This window comes from Nasonia vitripennis (genome assembly GCF_009193385.2).
Source record: "Nasonia vitripennis strain AsymCx chromosome 1 unlocalized genomic scaffold, Nvit_psr_1.1 chr1_random0004, whole genome shotgun sequence".
Taxonomy (NCBI): domain Eukaryota; kingdom Metazoa; phylum Arthropoda; class Insecta; order Hymenoptera; family Pteromalidae; genus Nasonia; species Nasonia vitripennis.
The window spans coordinates 907,468-930,873 of record NW_022279590.1 but is presented as its reverse complement, the minus strand read 5'-3'; the positions used below and the strand labels follow the sequence as shown (position 1 = coordinate 930,873).

The following is a 23,406-nucleotide window of genomic DNA, read 5'->3' as shown; positions in this document are numbered from 1 at the left end:
GAGAATTAAAATGATGGATGGATGGGAGAAGAGATGGGAACAGAGGTGGAAGGAGACGGAGGAGAAGATGAGTAGAGAAATGAGTGAGGTGAAGGCACTATTGGAGGAAGAGAGAAGAGAGAGGCTAAAAATGGAGTGAGAAATGAAGAAGGCGATGGAGGAGGAAAGCCAGAAGAGAGAAGAGGCATTGAGAGAAATGGAAGACAAGGCGAAGATAGAGGACAAGGATAAGCAAGAGCGCGCAGGAGGAAACGGGATGACAGGAAAGCAGAAGCCTGAAGGTAAAGAGGGAGGAAAGAAACAGCTGGAGGAACTGCAGTGGAGAATAGAGGAAGGGGAAAGAGAGGAAGAGGAACAACGTAGTGATAACAGGGATGAAATGAAATAGATGGGACAGAACCAAGCTGAAGGAATGGATAGAGGAAAAGCTGGATATCACGGTGGAATTGAGAAGCACATGGACCATGAGAGGAAGGAAAACGAACAGAATTGGGGTGGAGTGTAGGGACTGAGACGAAAAGGAAAAACTGATGCAGGCGAAGAATAAACTGAAAGGGACAGACGTATTCATCGACAATGACACGACTTGGAGAGAAAGGAGGAACAGAGAGAGGCTGATGGAGCTAGCAAGAGAATGGAGAAGAGAAGAGAAACAGGTGAAGGTGGGGAAAAACAGAATAACGGTAGGAGAGGAAGAATATATCTGGAAAGAGAAAGAGGACAAAATGTTTCGAAAAGATTCAGGGAAAGATAAATAACGGAGAAAAGAGGAAAGGGGAAGAAAAAGTGAAGGAGAAGGAGGGCATCAAGGTACTGAGTTGGAACGTGGCTGGGCTGAAAGGAGTAGAAGAGGGGGGCTGGAAGTTTATAAAGGGCTTCGACATTATCTGCTTACAAGAAACTTGGACAGAAGAAGGAGAAGAGGACAGGATAAGGAAGAGACTGCAAGGGTTCGAGGTAGAGGTAAGAAAGGCTAAAAAGGGGGGGTAACAGAGGTAGGATGAAAGGGGGTATGATTATGGCAGTAAGGAGAGGGAACAAGGGGGATAAAGTAGAGTGGATGAGAGAAAGGTCCAGCGAATTCATGGGAGGGGAAAAATGGTGGATAGGCTCCACTTATATGAGGGAAGAAGAAGAAAGGAATTATGAGGAGATAGATGAGTTGATGGAAAGAGTGGGAGTCTTATGGTGCGGAGACCTAAACGCGAGAACAGGAACGGAGAGGGGGGGGGGGCTGGACGATGAAGGGATCGAGGAAAGGAGGGTATCAAAGGACTCGTTGATAAATAAGAAGGGGGAGAGGATCTGCTAGGAAGGATGAAGGATATGGTCTTATTTATCCTAAACGGGAACATAGAAGTGGATGAGGAAGGAGAACTAACCTACATAGGGGGGGATGGGATGCTCAGTGATAGACTACGGGATAACGAACGAGGAAGGCAGGAGGAAGGTGCGGGTCATGAAGGTGAAGGATAGACACGAGTCAGACCACGGTGCGTTATCGATAGAATTACAAACGGAAAAGGAGAGAGAAAGAGTAGAGGCCGAGGAAATATACAGGACGTCTTGGACAGAAAAGGCTATTAATGAATACAGAATATGGCTAGACAAGGGGAGAGCCGCGAAATCCTGGGGGAGAGCTGAAAGTCAAGGTAGGGAACGCGGTACAGAAGAGAAGAGGGAAGAGAGGGAAAAGAGAGGGGGAAAGTGGTGGGATGAGGAATGTAGAAAGAAGAAAGCTGAGATGAGGAAAGCGAAAAGAGGGATAAAGAGAGGGGGGAGGAATATGGGTAGGTACCTAAAGAAAAAGAGGGAGATGAGGAATTTGTGTAGGAAGAAGAAAGAGGAGGATAGGAGGAGGAAGAAAGATCAGGGAAAAATTATGGAATATGGTTAAGAGGAGAAGGAAAGGGAAAAGAACGCAGGTAGACAGAGAGATAGAGGATGAAAAGTGGCTAGAGAACTTTGAAGGACAACTGGGGGAGAGTGAAGAACGAAAAGGTGAAGAGAGAGCTAAGGATGCGGAAACTGCCAGGAGCGAGATAAGCGAGGAAGGAGGTAAGAGAAGTCATAAAAAAGCTGAAAGAAAAGAAGGCGCCAGGTGAGGACGGGATTCAGAACGAGGCATGGATATACGGGGAAGACAAACTGATAGGGGAACTAACGGAGATACTAGGGAAGATATGGGAAGGAGAGGGGCTACCGAAGGAGTGGAGATAAGGGACAGTAACGCCGATATATAAAAAAAGGAGAAAAGGGAGAGTGCAAGAACTATAGAGGAATAGCACTTATGAACTCAGGATACAAAATCTACGCGGAACTGATAAGGGGAAGAATGGAGAGGAAACTGGAAGAAGAGGAGAGACTAAGCGATACACAGATGGGATTTAGAAGGGGAAGAGGCACAACGGACGCAATTTACGTGGTGAGCAAGGCAGTGGAGCAGGAATTAAGGAAAAAAAGGGGAAAGGTGTTCGCATGCTTTGCAGATATGAGAGCGGCATTTGATAAACTAAAGAGGGAAGAAATTTGGAGAATGATGAAAAAACTGGAAGTGAGTAAAAGAATAAGAGAAAGGGTAAAAGAGATATACGAAAGAACAGAATGTGAAGTGAGAATAGGGGAGAGGAGGATAGGAAACTTTGAGACACAGAAAGGAGTCCGACAGGGGTGTCCGCTAAGCGCCCTACTGTTCAACGTAGCAATGGTAGATCTGGAGGGAGAAATGATCAGGATACAAGAAGGAGGAGTTATAATCGGGAGAAAAATGATATGGTCGTATCGTACACAGACGACGTGGTGCTACTGGCAACAAATGCAAGTGGTCTAAAACAAATGATGAAAAGATTTAAGAAGGTGATGGAAAGAAAGGGGCTACAACTGAATACAGAGAAGACGAAAGTGATGGTATTCAAAAACGGAGGAAGAAGAAAGAGGGACGAGAAATTTGAATGGGACGGAGAGGAGATCGAAGTGGTGAAGAAATTCGAATACCTGGGTTACACTATGAAGGAGAATGGGAAAGAAGAGGAACAAATTAAGAAAACAAAAGGAAAGACTTGCGCGATATTAAGCACGGTATGGGGAAAGGTGCGGAGATTTGGGGTTGGAAAGGTCAAGAGGAGTTAGAGGAGGTGCAGAGAAGATATCTGAAATGGATTCTGAAGCTAGAAAGGACAACACCGGCGCATATAAATCACTGGGAAACGAAACGATTCAAGCTGGAAACGAGGGCGAGAAAAAGAGCCATAAGATACGAGGGAAAACTGGGAATAGCAAAAGAAAATTCGATTTTAGGAGAATGCTGGAGACGGCTGAAGAGAAAAGGAGAGAGAGGAGAATGGAGGGGAAGAGGAAAGGAGGTGAGGAGGGCGAGCCGGAAAAATGCGGGATCTCGATTACGGAGTACCTCAGAAGAATCGAGGAAGGAGAAGGAATAGAGGAGGAGGTAGAAAGGATAAACAGACTCACACAGTGGCAGAAGTGGGGAGAGGAAGATCCCGAGAGGAGATAGAAAGATCCCGCTATGCAGGAGAGGTGAAGGAACTGTTGAAGGAACAGGGAGATATCCCAGAATATCTGCTAGACGAGGGGAACCATAGAACAGGGTCACTAGAAATCATAGCAAGATTTAGAACGGGAAGCGAAACAATGGGTAACAAATATTGGAGAAATGAAGAAGAGAGAAAATGTAAGATGTGCGGGGCAGAAGAGGAGACGCTGAAACACGTGATCTAAACATGCGAGGAAACGAAAATAGCAGGGGCGAAATGGCAGGAGGTATGCGGAGGAAGAAAAAACCAGATGGGAAACCTAAACAGCATAATATGGAAGAGAAAAAACAAAGAGGGTGCACAAGAATTATGAAGAGACCAGTCCAGGATGAGGGAAAGAGGACAGAGAGGGGTTTCAAAAAGCGTGCGGAAGTGCACAGGGACTTACAAACAAAATCCCTAGGGTACAGCACAGTGAGGAACCAGAAACCGTCGATAAGGAAGAACAGAGGGAACGGATGGAAAGGGTCGGATAAGAATAGAGGGACAAGGACCAAGCGAACAGACGACGCACGAGGCAAAACAGAGGGTTAGAACTGTTTTACGACTGATAAAGAAAAGAGAGAGATAAGAAAAAAGCAGTGAGTGGAGAGATGGCAGGTTACGAGAGGAGATCGGAGAGAGAGCTGAGAGATCTAAAGGAAAAGATGAAGGAGTGGAGAGTGAAATCGCAGGTGGAAAGGGGAAAGAGAGAAGCTGTGGAGAGAAAGATATCAGACCTCGAAGGAGATGTGGAAGTGCTAAAGGAGAAACTAAAAGAAGAGAGAAGGGAAAGAGAGAGGATGCAAAGGATGATTGGAGAGATAAGGGATAATTCCAGGAAAGCGGTGGAGAAGGTGAGAAGGTGAGATACGAGATATTTTAGGTCCCTTTCCACTTTCTTCTTTAAGCAATAAATACCTCTTAGTTATGACAGACTGTTTCTCGAAGTGGGTTGAAGCTTTTCCTCTCTCTAATATGAGAACAAAAACAATTGCTGAGATTTTCGTTGATCAGATTGTTTGTAGGTATGGGATACCTTTAGAAGTAAATACTGATCAAGGAACAAATTTCGATTCGAAATTGATTAAAAATTTGTCTGAGTTGTTAGGAATTAAAAAGGCAAGAACATCACCATTACACCCACAATCAAACGGACAAGTAGAAAGACAACACTAAACACTACTTCACTATCTCGCAAAATACATACACGACAATCAGAAAGACTGGGGTTGCTGGGTTTCACTATTTCTGTTAGCTTACAGGTCCTCCAAACATGCGACGGCCGGAGCTACTCCAGCTGAGATGTACACCGGTTTTGATCTGAGGCTTCCTTTGGACTTAATTCGAGGGTGTCTACCACAGGAAGTCGAGATTAAAGGAGACGGACACTACGTACATAGGCTTAGGAGGAAACTCAGCGAGATCCATAAAATAGCACGAGACCGAATTAACTTACAATCGGAAAAGACGAAGTCTTGGTACGACAAACGAGCTCTCAACGTTGAATATTCCCAAGGACAAAAAGTTTGGTTCTTCAACCCTCGAAGAACTAAAGGAAAAGCACCAAAACTACAGTCGAATTGAGAAGGACCTTGGGAGGTTGTGAGAAAAATCAATGACGTCGTCTATTGTATTCGTAGTTCACCAAGACATAAATCCAAGATAGTCAACATCAATCGTCTAGGGACTTACACTGAGAGAGATACCCATCAATGAAGACTGCTCTGCTCACGGTTCTTTTGAGCTGTGGTTTTTCCCGTGGGCGTGTAGGTATATACCGGAGCAGGGACTTGAGGTGAGGTTCCACGGCATGTCAACTTCCCCCCTCTTGTCTGAAGACCGATTTCGACCAACCCTATGATGAGAAAATAAAAAGGATGATTGAAGTAGATTGTTCAAGAGACGGGTCCGTCTTAGTCCTGTTAAGTGATGATTGGAATGACGTCTGTAAGCATTGCTCGGTAACTTGATGCCTAGGATGGGTCAAGGTAGAGGATGTTGATGTCAGTTCCTGTAAGTCATCATTGGATTGTAAGAGGATCAACCCGCTTGAAGGATGGATGGTTATGATTGTCGGGACGACAATCTGAAAAGGAGAGGGCAATGTTCTGACCGAGCCTGAACGTTGCGCAATTCGAACACCAAGAATCGCGCATAGCGACCTTAGCAACAAGATCAACGACGTCGCGGATGTTGTTGTTTATGTTCAGTCTGGTTCTGTCAGCTGTTGAGAACAGTTGTGTTTACGTTCGAATAAAGAGTCCGAGTTCAAGAGTGATTTTCTATAAATAACGTGTTGTTATTTTTATTACCCGAACCTGATCATAACAATATATATTGGGGATCAGGCTCAAAATACGACCGTCACCTTACTATCATGAGAGGAGTTTCCAAAAAAAAATTTGAGCCTGATTGACTAAAGTCTCTCAGAGATAATTGCATCACAACAAAATTTTTATTGGAAAAACACATAAAAATCCATAAAAAATCGTGCTCGCATTTCAAAACGAAGTAGACGATCGGGATAAAAAAAATAGTTTTTCAGTTTGTGTGAGAGGAGACTTCTCCTAAAATTTCAGCCCAATTGCTTGAAAATTACGTGATATCCCTTCTCACATATTTTTCGCTAACGAAAATATAAGGCACTTACGTACCGCGGTCGTGCCTAATAAACAGCCAACTTATTTTAAATTCAGTATTTTACTTCATATCTACACATACGTTTGTTGATGTGTACAGGTTTCCTTGACATTTATAACATGATTAAAGTCTTTTACTACAGTTGCCATGAATCAGAAAAACACATTCACTTTTACATAAACATACATGCCCCTTTTGCGCATTTTTGTCCTTACACAAACTTATTAGATAATTGTTTAAAAGTTTATATGTTCTACATGATAATAAATTTATTCATTTAATGTTTATAAGCATCTTTCAACAATAAAAATTTGTTATACTATTACTTATATATTATACTGTACTCGTAATTACGTATATTTTAGTTAGTAAAAAAAATATTATACTCACTGTTAATTAAAAATTCTTTTTGTTTCTCCAATTCTTTTACATTTGCTAAAAATTATATACGATAGAATAAAACAGAATAGAATAGGTCAGGTTGGTCAATCAATATATGGGTATTATCAGGAAAACGCGAATATCAGTGTTGCCTATACCTACATCAAAAAGGAAACATTCTTAGGCTCCCATAAACTGATAAAAATACTTCAAACAATTTTTATGAACTAAAACAATAGTTAATTAGACCATCCGTGCTATATTGATATAGCGAGCTTGATATATGGTCTAAAAGTAATTACCGTGTCCTGTCGCCATTGCGAATTTTATACAATTTTAAATTGGTTCAATAAAACATTGTCATATACGTATATCTAACTTATTAGGTCAAAAAGTACGCTATATATCGACGCCTGAGTGGAAGAAGACTCTATCACGGCTGCGGTTTGAAGAATGCCCTATCTAGATGCGAGCTCAAATTTGAGACTTTTCTATGTCATTTCTAGCCCAGTTGTGATTGATTTTCTGCAGTTTTTTTATGGTAGTCCTGTTCACTTTTAAAAACTGTGGTAAACTTCTTCCTTTCAGGCGTCAATATACTCAATAATTAAGAATTTTCAAATGTTTTTTTTCAACTGGTCGCTCTACACTGGCACCGATAGCTCTCTTCAAAACTCCGTAATTTTGTATAAAATTATAAAATGTAAAAAAATAAATATACCATTTGTTGATATAATTGCGTATTCAACTGAGCGTCCTTTGTTTAAACACTTGTAAGTTTTAGCTCGATTATTATAAATTAGTTTTTCAGGTATGATGTATTTGTCACTGATGTTAATCGGATGATTTTTAATAGATTTTAAACTAACTAAATAGTACATCAGGTTGTCGCTTTTTTCATATTGGGCAATATACGGAATATACCTTTGTCATCATTTATGACAATATGTTGTTAAACCTTTTAAGACCGTACATCAGAAAGACTATAGACTAGTGTTGGTCATAGGAAAATTTCGCGAGTCAGAAGGTCAGAACGCTAACACCATAGGCCATAGAGTAGAAAATTCTCCAGATATGTAAGAGTCGATTTCATTTTTCTCATTACAGATTTCTTAAGGATTCCCGCCACGGAACGCATGACAAGATGAAAGTAAACATTATTAAATTATTAATTAATACACTGAAAAAAAACAGCCATTTTAACTGAACTCGCACCAGTAATCCGTCATTGTACGAAGACTCGCCAAGATTACCGTAGAGTTCAGCAGTTTTAAAGAATCAGTTGGGCCGTTTGCGACTCGCCAAAACTACCAGTGGCATACCGTTGTCTTACTGAACAGTCGTTACGGTGGCAGAACGGTTAAAACTACCGGACTTTACAGCAGAAACGACTGTATTTTTTTTCAGTGTACCATTAATACGTTCTGCTGAAGAAAAGTATAAACATATAAGTAACAAAAACATTAATTGCAAATACATTAAAATTTACTAATGTTTAAACAATTTATGTAAACAATTATTTTATTATAATTAATTATTCCGTATGTTTATATGGTAATGTATTCAATATTGGAAGGTAACTATATAAATTATTATATCCGAGTCGCTGACTAAATAATAATTCAACAAATTGATTATTAATAATCAAAATTCAAAATGGCTAATCCAACATGGCCGACCGCTATTATCTATGAATTTTATTATATTGTTACAAAATTCGTTTCTCGAAGGTTTTGGCTAACGCTAATCACGAATAGGGTTGGCTACTAAATTTCATTTTTGATCGGCTTTAGTAAACATTATAGCAGGTTTGAGCCGATTCACAAATAATTTTGAATCTTTGAAATTAAGCTATATTTACTAAAGATATTATTGGGAATTGACACACTTGCCTCGATCTCTCGTGGCGAGCGGTGGAGTTAAACGAAGCCAGGCGAAAGAATTGTTTGGTACAGCAATTACTTATTTATTTATTTAACTCCAGAGTTACAAACATTTGCATCCGATACAGAGTTGATATTATTCACACAATAATACACTATAACGCCGCAAATCCTGCAGAGGAAAACAGTATTTCCTGTTCGCAGGTCCGGATAACAGAGATAACGAGAATACATATAAATACTGGTTAGTTATTGCTGTAAAGCAATAACCTCCAGTCATACTACATACAGTCCAGCCTCCATTCATACGTAGGAATAGCATAAATCCTTGTCGGGCTTCCAGACGCAGATCATACCATCCTTTTCATTCACACTTAACCTAGGTTGGGTTACAGGAGTCCCTGGACTCTATTCGCCCCAACTCTGATAACAGTATATAATATTAGTATTTAAATTATAAAAAATTAATAATGACATATAATCCATTTAACAGTTGTATATAAAAAAATAAGTTATTAGTTGGTATTTTCTAAAGTGTTCCTAAATGATTCTATATTTTTGTCTTTTAAACCAGTAATGCTACGACGACATTAAATATCACATTAAATAAGATTATCTTGCATGATTCTAAGATTCTATATTTTTGTGTTATATAATTCGAGTTAAACTTGTCGTTTTTATTAATAATATTAATGCGATGGAGCTCAGAGAGTTCACGCAATGTAAAAAAAGTACTAATAATTACTGTTCACAATTATTGTACAGTGAAAACGTGTGGGAGCTGAGTAAACAAGAATTGAAATTTTAGTTTTCATCGCAACAAGCAGAAGTGCTTGGCGGCCCCGAAAAAAACCTCTTTAATGCATGAAAAATTGTTTTAAAGACCGCCAACGTAGATAAATTAATGTATGCTCACTGTATTTTGTAAAGAAAATCGATTATTTATTGAGATTTAAGGTATTTTTTACGAAAAAAGTGAGGTTATACTCTGACTTTGTAGTATATAATTAAACATTTTTTGCCAAAGCCAACTTAAGCCAAGCGAATACATTGTATAATATTGTCATTACCGATACCTCACTACAAATCACGAATATTCCGTATAGAAATCGTTTTTTTTTTTTAAACGAAAAACCAAGTGCGCTCCATTTAACTCCGTGTTAATCTGTGGTCAGGCGGCGCCATGTTGGTTATCTATAGCTATGAACTCCTGTGTCAAATCCCAATAGTAAGTTTCTTTGTGTGGCGTCACGTCGACTAAACATCAAAGGGTACCACCAAGACAAAGTGGCATCCCTGCTAAAAAAAATTTTTGTTTAAATTAAATTATTGAAAAAAAAATATTTTGGAGTTCACAGAGAGTTGTGGTCTTATCATCCGGATGGTAACACCTAATTAGGCCCCAATTATGTGAATTTCAATAATTATAATTTATAACCGTGTCGTTCCGTCCGGGCAGCAGTCGCGCAGACATTAGTTGCGTGCAATGCAACTACTGCAGCCGGAGTATCAATTCGAAATAATCGGACCTGCCAAGTTCAAGATAATGTTAGCTATTATTGAGGAAATTATAGGAGCGGAGCAAATAACACAGTGGATGTTAAGAATAATGAATGAGTTTTCTTTATTAAACGTATATAGCGTGAGAAGATGCCGAGGACAGCGGCAATCTCCACCTTAACTTTATCGCAACACGGGCTTCCGTAATTCTCCACCTTCTAACTCATAGCTTGGTCGAGGCCAGACTGACTAGCCCTCGCGTCGCTCGCTACGCACTTATTCGCGTGTTGTCGCGTGATCCTAATACCTGTAAACGATAGTCGTCTATGTACATTCGTACACACTTATACACAAGTGCGAATCTAACGGTAACTAATTCGAGGAATTCTATACAGGTACTGAAAAATAATGTATAAATTGTAATATAAATTCTTACCTTATACAGGGTGTTTCATTTTAATCCGACCACGACAAAAAACCATGGAAAAACTAATTTTAACGAAAAATGACCTTAACAAAAGTTGAAGGGGGTAAAGGGGGCCATCGAATGACACAAACACCTATGACTTTGAACTCGATTTTCAAGGTCATTTGAGGGTAATTGTGATTTTTTTAAATAGGAACCTCTATTTTAGACCTTGAAATCGGATAGAGCGGAAAAAATTACGTCGCAAAGGATATTTTAAGTTTTCTTTGGTGACCTTGAGAAGGTCAATTCAAGGTCAAATAACAAAAAATCTGCTAAACAGCTGTTTGTCTGGTTTTATTTTACTGATATCGAAAGATGACCTTGACAAAAGTTGAAGAGAGCAGAAGGGGCCATCTAATGACACCAACACCTTTGACCTTGAACTCGATTTTCAAGGTCATTTAAGGTCATTGTATTTTTTTAACGAGAACCCCTATTTTTGACCTCGGAATACGGAGCAGCGGAAAAAATTACGTCGGAAATGACATTTCAAGTTTGCCTTAGTGACCTTGAGAAGCTCAATTCAAGGTCAAATATGAAGTATCAGCCTAAGATTGCTTTCCTTTCAATTTTTTCGTAGAATTATCATTTTGTTATTGTAATAAACATTAAGAGAATAATTGACTTAAAATGTGATTATGCTTTGCTGACTTTAAAGCCATTTTGTAAGGTTAAAAGTGCAAAAATGCAATATCAAATGTTATGTGAAGTCCATATTTATATCCTAACTTTAGCGTTACCCAGGAACAACGACGTGGACGTAATAGGATTGTGTTCCCTTTGGGGTGCTTGATTAGAGTGAGTCCCCTTGCCTCTCACTTTTCGGGGTGCTTGATTAGAGTGAGTCCCCTTGCCTCTCACTTTTCGGGGTGCTTGATTAGAGTGAGTCCCCTTGCCTCTCACTTTTCGGGGTGCTTAATTAGAGTGAGTCCCCTTGCCTCTCACTTTTGCTCAAAATTCAACGCAGGTGCTCAAAGACACCACCATTTTGTTGGATACACAATTCAATTCGCTGCTGAAAATGTTCTACTGTTCTGAGTAATACAGCTCTTGGGATGTTTTCACAAGCGGTTTGAATTCTGTGGATCATATCTTCCCTTGTTGTAGTTTCATGTTCATAAACAACATCTTTCAAATACCCCCACAAATAGAAATCGGGTGATGTCATATCTGGAGATCTCGGCGGCCATCACCCAAATCTCCACGTCTAGTGCGTCCAATCCACCTGTCACGGTAATTTTGATTAAGATATTGTCTAACTATTCGAGCATAGTGTGCAGGAGCTCCATCCAATTGAATCCACATTCTTGCTCTTGTGTATAAATCTACTTTTTCAAGAAGTACTGGAAGACGTTCTCTCAGGAACTGTAAAAAATTATGGCCATTTACATTTTCATCGAAAAAGTATGGGCCTATAAGGTATCCGTTAACAATTCCACACCAAACATCAAGACTCCAACGATTTTGGTTATCTATCTGCCTGTACCAATGCGGATTAACATTCGACCAATAATGACAGTTGTGTCGGTTAAGCTCTCCATTGCTTTTGAATTTTGCTTCATCAGAAAACATTACGTATTGAAAAAAGTGACGATCATTAGCAATCATTTGTCGTGCCCATTGGCAAAACTGTAGCCTTAACCTCATATCAGCAGGTGTGAGATCCTGAGTCAAAGTAATATGATATGGATGATAACGTTGACTTCTCAGTATTCTCCAAGCAGTAGCCATAGGTATACCACTTTGCCTTTGAATTTCACGGGTACTAACGTGGGGATTCAAATGAACCATTGCTAAAACGACCATTACACGAAGATCATCTTCGTTGTAATTACGACGATCGCTAACCCGTGCTAGTTGCCCTTGTTGAGCTCTACGGTAAATCTCACGAATGGTTGTATGACTTGGATGTCTTCTATCGGGATATCGAATTCGATACAAGGCTGCAGCTTGTCGATAATTACGTCTAGATTCACCAAGAATCAATAAAATATCAACCCTTTCAGCGGCTGGATAATCAGCCATTGTTAAAAATTTATAACAAGTTCAATAAAAAATTTTGTTTTTACCAAACTGAACAAATTAGATAGCTTTCGATGAGTAATAAATTAAAAGTAATAGAATAATAGAATAGAATAAAATAAAAGTAATAGAAAAAATAAAGGTCAATGAATGAAAAAGAGAAAATGTTAAACAAATGATATTTGATTAGTTTGGATAATCAATAACTATTCAATAACTAGTAAACTATTGAATACTAAGTGTAAGTAACAATGAGTAGAGGATAAATTCATATGAAAAGAGATCTCTTATTAGAAAAATTGTCTATTTCAACAATGAGTCGCGGGAAAATTCAACATGAAAAATCATCTTTACAAAATAAATTATTTATTTCAACAATAAATTCAGGCAAAATTCGAGGAGGAAAATTAGTAGCCAATTGTGTCCACGTCGTTCCTGAGTAACGCTAAAGATAGGATAAAAATTCGCTTACGAAAACATCCCAAGAACTGAATAGAATCCAAAAAAATGGTGGTGTCTTTGGGCACCTACATTCAAATCTGTACATAATAAAAGTGAGAGGCAAGGGGGGGACTCACTCTAATCAAGCACCCCAAAGGGAACACAATCCTATTACGTCCACGTCGTTGTTCCTGGGTAACGCTAAAGTTAGGATATAAATATGGACTTCACATAACATTTGATATTGCATTTTTGCACTTTTAACCTTACAAAATGGCTTTAAAGTCAGCAAAGCATAATCACATTTTAAGTCAATTATTCTCTTAATGTTTATTACAATAACAAAATGATAATTCTATGAAAAAATTGAAAGGAAAACAATCTTAGGCTGATACTATTATTTGACCTTGAATTGACCTTCTCAAGGTCACTAAGGCAAACTTGAAATGTCATTTCCGACGTAATTATTTTCGCTGCTCCGTATTCCAAGGTAAAAATAGGGGTTCCCGTTAAAAAAATACAATGACCTACAAATGACCTTGAAAATCGAGTTCAAGGTCAAAGGTGTTGGTGTCATTAGATGGCCCCTTTTGCTCCCTTCAACTTTTGTCAAGGTCATCTTTCGACATCAGTAAAATAAAACCAGACAAACAGCTGTTTAGCAGATTTTTTGTTATTTGACCTTGAATTGACCTTCTCAGGGTCACCAAAGAAAACTTAAAATATCCTTTGCGACGTAATTTTTTCCGCTCTATCCGATTTCAAGGTCTAAAATAGATTCATTTTAGACTTTGGAAACTTCCTACTTAAAAAAATTGCAATTAACCTCAAATGACCTTGAAAATCGAGTTCAAGGTCATAGGTGTTTGTATCATTCGATGGCCCCCTTCAACTTTTGTTAAGGTCATTTTTCGTTAAAATTAGTTTTTCCATGGTTTTTTATCGTGGTCGGATTAAAATGAAACACCCTGTATATTCAAGAGGATCGTTGATAAATAATCTGAGCACTTTATTATAGTCACTACTGATAACAGCTTTATTATAATTGGTTTTGTAAGTACACACGTCTATTTGGACCGTTTAATAGATTTGACAATTGGTATATAAAAGACAATTAATCGTTATGTGAATATTTCGTTTTCAGTTATCCTCTTCGGCAATTGACACAATAATATAATAATAATAAGGCACTTTATCGCAGCGCGTCGCGTATAATTCAATTTTAAATATATTCGATCTTGCGGATCACCGGACAGAGTTTCGCCTATAACTACTGAGGACGAACTGTGTACTACTGCCGACTTGCAGAGGACGATCGGCGCTTTATATATCAACTGGCAGGCCCTTTTTTGGCTATGTGAAATTTGGTTTGTGATTTCGAATTCATAACATCACTGGGCCTAGTAATAAAACTGAGCGGTATCGCCCTTTGTAGGTTTCGGCACCAGTATTGTATATGACTTAGTCATAGATTCGATAACGGAATATTAAGTAAGTATAGAGTCGATTCGGACGAATAAATGTTGCTATATAAGAATATATTTTTTAAAATTTGGGGGTATTTTACAGTAGGATGCAAGCCAGCGGATGACTTGCTTAGAGAAGCCGAAAGATGGTAGCTTTCTGAGGAGCCTGACATGACTCACTGTGTCAAACGCCTTGCTGAAGTCAAATAAAAGTAGAAGTGTGACCGTCTTTTTATTTATGCCAAGCCTGACATCATCAGTCAGCTTAAGTAAGCGGGACTATGTGCTGTGACCAGTGCGGTAGCCTGTTTGTAGGTTGTCAAGAGAGAAGAGTCTCGATTCAAGGTACTCCGAGACTTGCCTGTGCATCAACCACTCCAGCGCCTTGGATAAGAAACAGAGAAGAGAAATCGGACGGTAATCAGTCAGGGGTGTTGGTGACCTGATCTTGTTTAGTGCACGCACCAGCGACATCTTCCAGGCATAGGGGAAGCGTGACTCGCTCAAGGACAGGCTGAAGATGCGACATAGAGAAGGAGCGAGTACTGGCAGTGCCTTAGATATTACAACCTGTGGGATGCCATCGCTGCCTCTGGCCTGGGTGCCGAAGTGCGATACAGCGGCCAATACATTCGTTTCAGTAATAGCTCTGAAACTGAAATGCTCAGGGAAGTTCAGACTTTCCAGGGTACTCAGGTAATCCTCAACTGTAGGAACGTGTGGGTTGTTGGAGATTGAACTAAAGTGCTTGTTGAGGTCATCAGTGGAGAAACGATAAGGTGAGGATGCCGTAGAGCTGGAGATTCCAAGGTTCTCAAGCTCTCTCCAGATCTCAGCAACATCAGTCAGGGTTGACAGGCGTGAGTAATAATAATTCAGCCTGGCCTCCTCAACCTGTCTGTAAGCGTCATCCCTTGCTATTCTATAAAAATAATATTATATATATATATATATATATATATATATATAGAGAGAGAGAGAGAGAGAGAGAGAGAGAGAGAGAGATTAGATTAGATTAAATAAGTTTTATTTCTGTACATTGTGTTGTACAATTCAAAAATAACAGTATAAAGTAAAACCAGTTATAATTTGTGTGTGTGTGTGAGAGATGATATATGTAGAGTGAATGTGAATGATATATATAGAGTGGAGGAGCGTAAGTGTTTGTGAGATGATTATGAGTTTTCAAGTGCATAAAAATATTGTTTAGCTAATTGTTTGAAGGTACTTTAGTAATATGAAAAAATTAAATATACCTGATTATTTTTCATAAAGGTTCTGAATTGAATGAAGAAGGATTTATTTGGGATATAAATGACGATCATAGTAGTGTAGACAGCACAGATACAGAAGACGATGGTTATTTGAGTATATTGGAAGAAGAACTTAAACTGCTTACAGATGATAACACTGATTCAGAAGACGATGATGATTCGCCTAATGGCATCGATAAACAGAGCAATGATGAATTGAGTAATGCCTCAGATACACAAAGCGTTGATGAATTGACTAAAGGCACTGATAAACAGAACGTTCATGATTCGACTCTACTAAAAAAGAGATTTGAAACTATTCGAGATGATGGTAACCGACAAGTTCCATTACTAAATATATCAGGTAAATTAAATAATTTAAAAATGTATTATTTCATAGAGCTAAGCATATTATTTTGCAAGTGCTAAGTATCTGAAAAATAATCACACCTCACCCTTACTATAAAATATGAGCTTAATATTTAGGTAGTGCATTTTTTTAAAATTGTAAGAAATAAACTTTCAGTAAAAGAAATTGAAAATAGTGCATTGTGCAACAAGGGAAGAAAATGAGCGATGCCAAGCGAAGGCGCCACGGGCGCTTAAATCGTATACGAGAGCTGAAAACACCTTACCCGAGTCTGATTTTCTTCTCGTGTTATACACTGTGTTTTTTTCAACAAAAGCATAAAAGGGACTTGTTGTATGCGTAAAATTCGGGTAGGTAATTGTGCATTTCGAATAGTGAACAACGCATTTGAAAATTTTATTATTTAAAACTTCTATTTTTAATATACTAAAATTGAAAATAAATACTCGTTTGTATTCTTACTTGATTAAATGAGCCCTAAGCTTATTTTTTACATAGATTATGATATTTGAGAAAATCTGTTTAAACCCATCAAAATTCCCTTCTTTTCGAAAAGTCTTATATTTTAGTTGATAAGACTACTAGAATAATTAATTGAATCTACTGTTTTAAGGTTGTGCTTTTATTTTAAATGGAATTTTTCGATAATGCTTTCATAACCTGTTAATAAATTGGAAATCTAATCTAATTATCTATTACACAATATATAATATAATCTAATAGGGCTTTAGCACTTGCCTTATTTATGCATCTATCTTTTCTTTTAAGATGAATAATTAAAATAACAATTATATTTATAATTTTTAGCTTTTGGTTTTCATAACGAATCGTCTGTTCTTAATACTACGCAGATGGTTTCTCAAGAGACGAGTACAAGTTCAAATTTAGAGTCCACTAAACCAGGTAAAATGAAAATACATGATATTAGAAAGATAAGCGAACTAACTTTAACTAAAATTTTCTTACTGATAAAATTCTTCATAAAACAAATTAAAATGTTATTCTAAACTATTTTTATTAATAACAAATATGTATCGTTATTAATAATATCAATGACATTCTTATATTTAACTAGCATTTATAGTTTTTTTAACTTTTTCATAACAAGTATGTTATGACACTTATTTAACTTTGAAATACTTTCTTTTATTAATAAAAGCATTTAAACATCTATTGTAGAATATGTAATGCATAAAACGCTACTGTTTATCACCAAAAAAATGTCAATGCTGTAAATATGAAATGAATGAATTTTTTTTTAAATTATTAAGTTTATTAGAAAGTCCTGACAACAAGTACCCCTGTGTTTTACAATTAGATTAGCGCACGTAAATGCAACTCCAATCCTCTCCGTTCACTATATCGATCTTATATAAAGTTAAATTTAGTCTTTATTTTGTGCCTTAGGTCCCAGTTTTGCCTTAGGTCTCGTGTGTGCATGTATCTGCATGTGATCATCCACGTTTGCATGCGTGCGTACATGCGCGTGGCTGTGCGACTGTGTGCGTGTCCGTGTGTGTACGTTCGCGCCAAAATAGCCTCTTTGCTTTATAAACGTTTTTGTTGTTGAAACTTTAATATTTAAATATGAATGACATTTTTTAATTTTAGATAATACAAAAAACGATCCGGATTTCACTATAGGAGACATGCAAGAAGATACCAATGAGGATCTTTCTGGAGATCAAAAAATACTGAAAATAATGCTGAAAATAATCAAAGTAATGCTAATGTGCAACAAAAGGAATTGAGTACTACTCAAAAGGAAAAAAGGGTAAAAGCTTCGAATTACGAAAAATTATTTGTCGCACCTGCGCAACAAATATTGAGTAAAGCTGATAAAAGAAAAAGGAAAACTCATTACTGTAACTTATGTGGAGAGGACCAAACGCATCTAAAAAGGCACTTAAAAAGAAAGCATAGAGACAATCCCGAGGTACAAAATATGATCCGTGAGTCGGCTTCAAAATTTGGAAAAAGAGATCCGATGAAGAAACTACTTCATGCAGGCGACTATACTTACAATACAGTTAAATAAAAAATCACTGGGTACCTCAGAGTCTCCAGAAAACCTAGACAAAAATTTAATAGAAAAGCTATTGAATACGTCCCATGTACTGGATGTAAAGCGATGATTTTAGAGGAGGAGTACAGAAAGCATTTCACCATTTGTACAGGATTATCTGGTGAAAATTGCCGTGGTTTGGCTTCTTTAGGCAAAAAAATAATGCCATACTACAGTGCCAATGCAAATACGAAATTGAAGGATGTCCTCAGTAAAGTCAGAAATGACAAAACGATTCGAGCAATTAGATATGATACAGCTATTATACAATACGTCAACGAGATATGTGCAAAACTCTGTGAAGATTACCATCGCAAAAACATTGTCACGCAGCTGAGGAGGTTAGGGCGTCTAAAGCTTGCTTTAAATGTTAAGCAATTCTCAGAGATTTTTATACCAGCTAAAAGTGAAATGGTTGTGGAAGCAATAGAGAAACTGTCAATTGATCCGACCATTACTACAGACCCAAACGAACTAACATATCCAACTTTGTGCCAAAATTTGGGTGGATTTTTAAAAGCCATCGCTCGTTCATATCGTTTAAGGTGTGTAAAAGAAATCAATTGGTAGCAGCTGAAACTGTAAAATTGTTCAGAGAATCATTTGAACAAGACTACGAAATACGATTATCGCGTATGGCTTCGGAGTCGCACCATCAACACCGACGTGATAAAAACGTCGTATTACCATCAACAGATGACATCAGATACCTCTATAAATATTTATCAAATGAAAGGGTAAGACTTTACAATAAATTAAAAACAGAATATGTCGAAAAAGATCATCTAGACTTCATCAAAATCACACGAACGTCTCTGCAAACATCAAACAGACGAATACCTGGCGATGTGGAGCAAATACGTATTCAGGAATTCCACAATATAAAGTGTATTAATCAAGTTGATGCCAGGAGTAAGAACTTGAATGAAAACCAGCAAGACGTCAGCGAAGAATTTGGCATTCTGCATACACGTGGAAAGCTGGGGCGGGATATTAAGCTTCTAGACCCTTCAGACATTAGATTAGGCCTACAACTATTAGTTGATCTTAGAGATAAATTAAAAATATCCTCAAGAAACCACTATTTATTCGGATCGCCGCAGACAGTGCTCTATAGTATAAGACATCCTTCAGGATATGCACTATTAAAAAGGTTTTCTGCCAATTGTGGTGCAGAAAATCCCAAAACATTAATTGCTACACTTTTAAGAAAGCAATTAGCTGATGATTTACTGACTGTATTAAATTGAATTTAAATGACGCTGACTTAATAGATTTAGCCAATTATATGGGGCATGATGTACGCATCCATAAATCCTATTATAGAAAGAATATTATGGAAAGAGACATTGAACAGATAACAAAATTCTTAAATGCTGCCGTTAATGAAGACATCAGAAAATTTAATAACTTGAAAGTAGCATCAAAATCTATTGATCAATCAGTTTTAGAAGAGGATGGTAATATTTCTGAAGGTATTAGTCATAAAGAATTAATTATTAAATTTATTTTTCAAATATTTATCAATTATGTTAATTGTAATTTTTTCTTATTTTTCTCAGAAATAAATGAATCAAGCAACTCAGTAAATAGGACAATAGAAAACCAGCAAAAAGCGAGAAAAGTTTCGACAAAAGTTAAGTGGTCTGTCAAAGAGAAGGATTTATCACACAAACAATATCCAGAGTATTTGTACAATACAACAAATCAATGAGTTTCTTAAATCGAATTCAAACAGTTTTGATGAATCTCGTAACCAATTCAATACAAGAGCTTGGTTACAAGCCGAAAATGCCAGATTGGCACAAAAAAATAGAAGTTAATGAACTCTAAATTATAGGTTTGGTGTGCTAAATATTAAGGTGCTTTCCTCGTATGTTCACCAAATAATTTACTAGGATAGAATTAAAAATGTTATATTGTTTTAAAAACATTTCTATGTGATAACTTTAATCATTAGGACAAAAAATTCAAATATTTATTATTTTGTAATAAGTTATGCGTAATTAAAAATACCGACTTAATGAAACTAAAGATATGTTAAGAGTTCCAAAGAGAGAATTATTAAGTTTAAGATAAAATTGATACATGGAATATTTTGTTTGGAATTAATGCAATAGTTAATATACGCATTAAAAAATTACATTTATTTGGTTATCAATCATTTTATTTAATATTATTATTACAATCATGCCGTAAAAATGGAGTCAGATCACACGATCATCAAACATATTCATTAGTAAGTAAGTATAATTACAGATAAATAAGAAGGTAATGGAACTTAGCTCAGTCTACACAATCATCAATTATATTAGTTAGAGAAAATTGTAGCTTTCATTGTTAGCTATGATTATAAATAGTATTTATACAGGTCGTGAAAATGAGGTCAAATCGCATGTTCGTTAAACGTATCACTAAAATCAATCAGCCGCTTGTTTAATTTCCTACGCCTCATAGCAATATCCTCCCAATATCGATAAAGGTCATTAAAATAAGGTCACGTCGCGCGTCATTCAGAAAAATCAGTTACTTGTTGGTTAGTTTCATTGCAACAGATTGATAGCGTAAATTATTAACGTAATTGATAAAAGTCATGGAAATAAGGTGACTTTCTACTCGTACATTTTTCAGTGATATCTGTTCTGTAAATTGATTTGTCTGTTAGTGTCTTCGCAACAGAATGTTTGCCAATAATACCAGACTCGATTTAAAAAAGTCGTGGAAATGAGTTATCGACGTAAATTTATGAGACATGTCGGTTATCTGTGTTCTGTTAATTGTGTTTTCGGTTGGTTGTTTTGCACCAGATTGTTTGTGATTAATACCGAACGTGATTTAAATAAGTCGTGGAAATGAGGTCATTTTTTTTATTGTTCGGATAGAGTTCTTAACAATGTTCCGATTGGTAATATAACCTTACAATATTAATAATGGTCGTCGAAATGCGGTCACGTCCAACCTTTTTCAGTACTATCTGTCAAGTTAAGGTTATCCTCTCCTTAATTGTAGTGATAACGAATAATAGTTGACGCGATTGATAAAAGTCGTGGAAATGAAGTCACGTCATAGAAATGTCACATATCTGTTCTGTAAACTAATACGTCCCTTATTTATTTTCCACAGATTTTTTGCAAATTACACCCGTTTTAATTTATAAAAGTCGTAAAAATGAGGTAACGTCGTCAGTTTGTCGGACACATCTGTTCAGTAAACTTAATTCTTTGTTGTATTTTATGCAACAGATTGATTGCGAGAATTACGTATCATCATTGATAAAAGTCGTGGAAATGAGGATACTTAGTACATTTGTAAGTTATATCTGTTCTGTAAATACATTTTTCGGTTGGTTGCTTTGCACAAGATTGTTTGTGACTAATACCGGGCGCGACTGAAATAAGTCATGGAAATGAGATCACGTCGTACTTTTGTCACATATCTGTTCTGTAATCTGATTTTTGGTTTGAATTATTTACAACAGATTGATGGCTAATAACAGCTGACGCAATTGATAGAAGTCGTGGAAATGAGGTCAGGCCGTACATATTTCAGACAGACCTACTTATTTCTTGGTTAGTTCCATTCCAACAGACTGATAGCAAAAATTAGTTAGCGTAATTGATAAAGGTCGTGGAAATATGGCGACTTTGTACTCGTACATTTTTCGGTAATATCTGTACTGAAAAATGATTTTTCAGTTGGTTTCTTTGCAACAGAATGTTTGCGAATAATACCCAACGCGATTGATAAAAGTCGTGGAAATAAGTTAACGACGTAAATTTATGAGACATATCTGTTCAGTAAACTAATTTCTCTATTGGATTCTTTGCAACAGATTGATTGCGAGAATTACCTATCGTAATAGATAAAAGTCGTGGAAATGAGGTTACTTAGTACATTTGTCGATTATATCTGCTCTGTAAATTGATTTTTCGGTTTGTTTCTTTGCAACAGATTATTTATGAAGATATCAGTCGCGAAAATGAGGTCACGTCGTACCATTGTCACATTTCTTTTCTGTAAACTGATTTTTGGTTTGAATTATTTACAACAGATTGATTGCGACTAACAGTTGACGCCATTGATAGAAGTCGTGGAAATGAGGTCAGGTCGTACATTTATCAGACATATCTGTTGTGTAATCTAATTGTAAATTGGATTCTCGGTAATTTATAAAAGTCGTAAAAATCAGGTCAGCATCTGATAGAGTTGGTAAACTAATTTGGTGTTCGCTTGACTTGCACCAATGTCTTGATTTCCTATAATACCTTGGTACACATACATTATAATTCCTATAATATATATATATATATATATATATATATATATATATATATATATATATATATATATATATATATATATATATATATATATATATATATATATAATAGGAATTATAATGTATGTGTACCATATATATATATTATAGGAATTATAATGTATGTGTACCAAGGTATTTGGTACTGGTCCTTCTTCCATCTTTTCCATATATCCTTGGAGTGAGATTCCTCTACCTTCCAGTTATTTTTTCCTAAATTTCGCGTCTTCTCTTACTCTCTGCTGTCCTCTCGCCTCCTTCTGTAGCTCCTTCCAACATTCTTTTAAAAGCTCCCCCTCTATCTCTCTCTCTCTCTCTCTCTCTCTCTCTCTCTCTCTCTCTCTCTCTCTCTCTCTCTCTCTCTCTCGCTCTTCCTCTATTCTAACATCAATTATTACTCGTTTTTATTTCATTCTTTCCTTTCTCTCCTTATTTTTAACTTACTTATCTTTATTATTCCGTTTGTTCAGCTTCCTTCCTTTCACCTTTCTATCGCTTTCCTTTATTTTGTCCTCAATCTATCCGCTGCTAATCACCTTCACACCATTCACTCAAAAACATACGTCCACTCACCACGGACGTCAGAGCTATATATATATATATATATATATATATATATATATATATATATATATATATATATATATATATATATATATACACATTTTTCCAGAAAATCCTGGAAGTAAAACCAAGTTCATACAATCTTTGTACGTGTATTAACAAACATTTTTTGCCCTTATACAAAATTCTAGGTGCTATAGTTTTCAAATAAAACAGAATATAAGAATTGAAAACAGCGAACATTGGTCAAAAACTGCAATCCAACTTTTAAAAACCAAAATTAGAAAATATAATCATAGTTGCATAGCCTACATACAAAAAACACACTAAATCTCAAAAATACAAAGCTATAATTATAAAAGAACACTTATAGTGCTGGCTTTAAGAAATCACATACGCAAGTTCAAAATTTCACCAAGGTTTCGAAGTGAAATTTTTCTAGAGAAGCCTAGAAGTAAAACCAAGTTAATACAATATTTCTACATGTATTAATAAACA

General features: G+C 36.6%; 1 protein-coding gene across 21 annotated transcripts in view; it reads left to right on the top strand.

Moving 5' to 3' along the window:
* The window catches only part of LOC100113758 (AP-3 complex subunit mu-1), an 835,720-nt gene that overhangs the window by 200,154 nt on the left and 612,160 nt on the right, over nt 1–23,406 (top strand). The window contains exon 3 of one of the 21 annotated variants that reach the window (XM_031933641.1): nt 7,665–7,707. The exons of 19 other annotated variants lie outside the window; for them this stretch is intronic. The gene's annotated coding sequence lies outside the window, so the exon portion shown is untranslated. Of the gene's footprint in view, nt 1–7,664; nt 7,708–16,768; nt 16,865–23,406 lie in introns of those variants that run through there. One more of the 21 variants, XM_032601273.1, reaches the window with a different exon arrangement.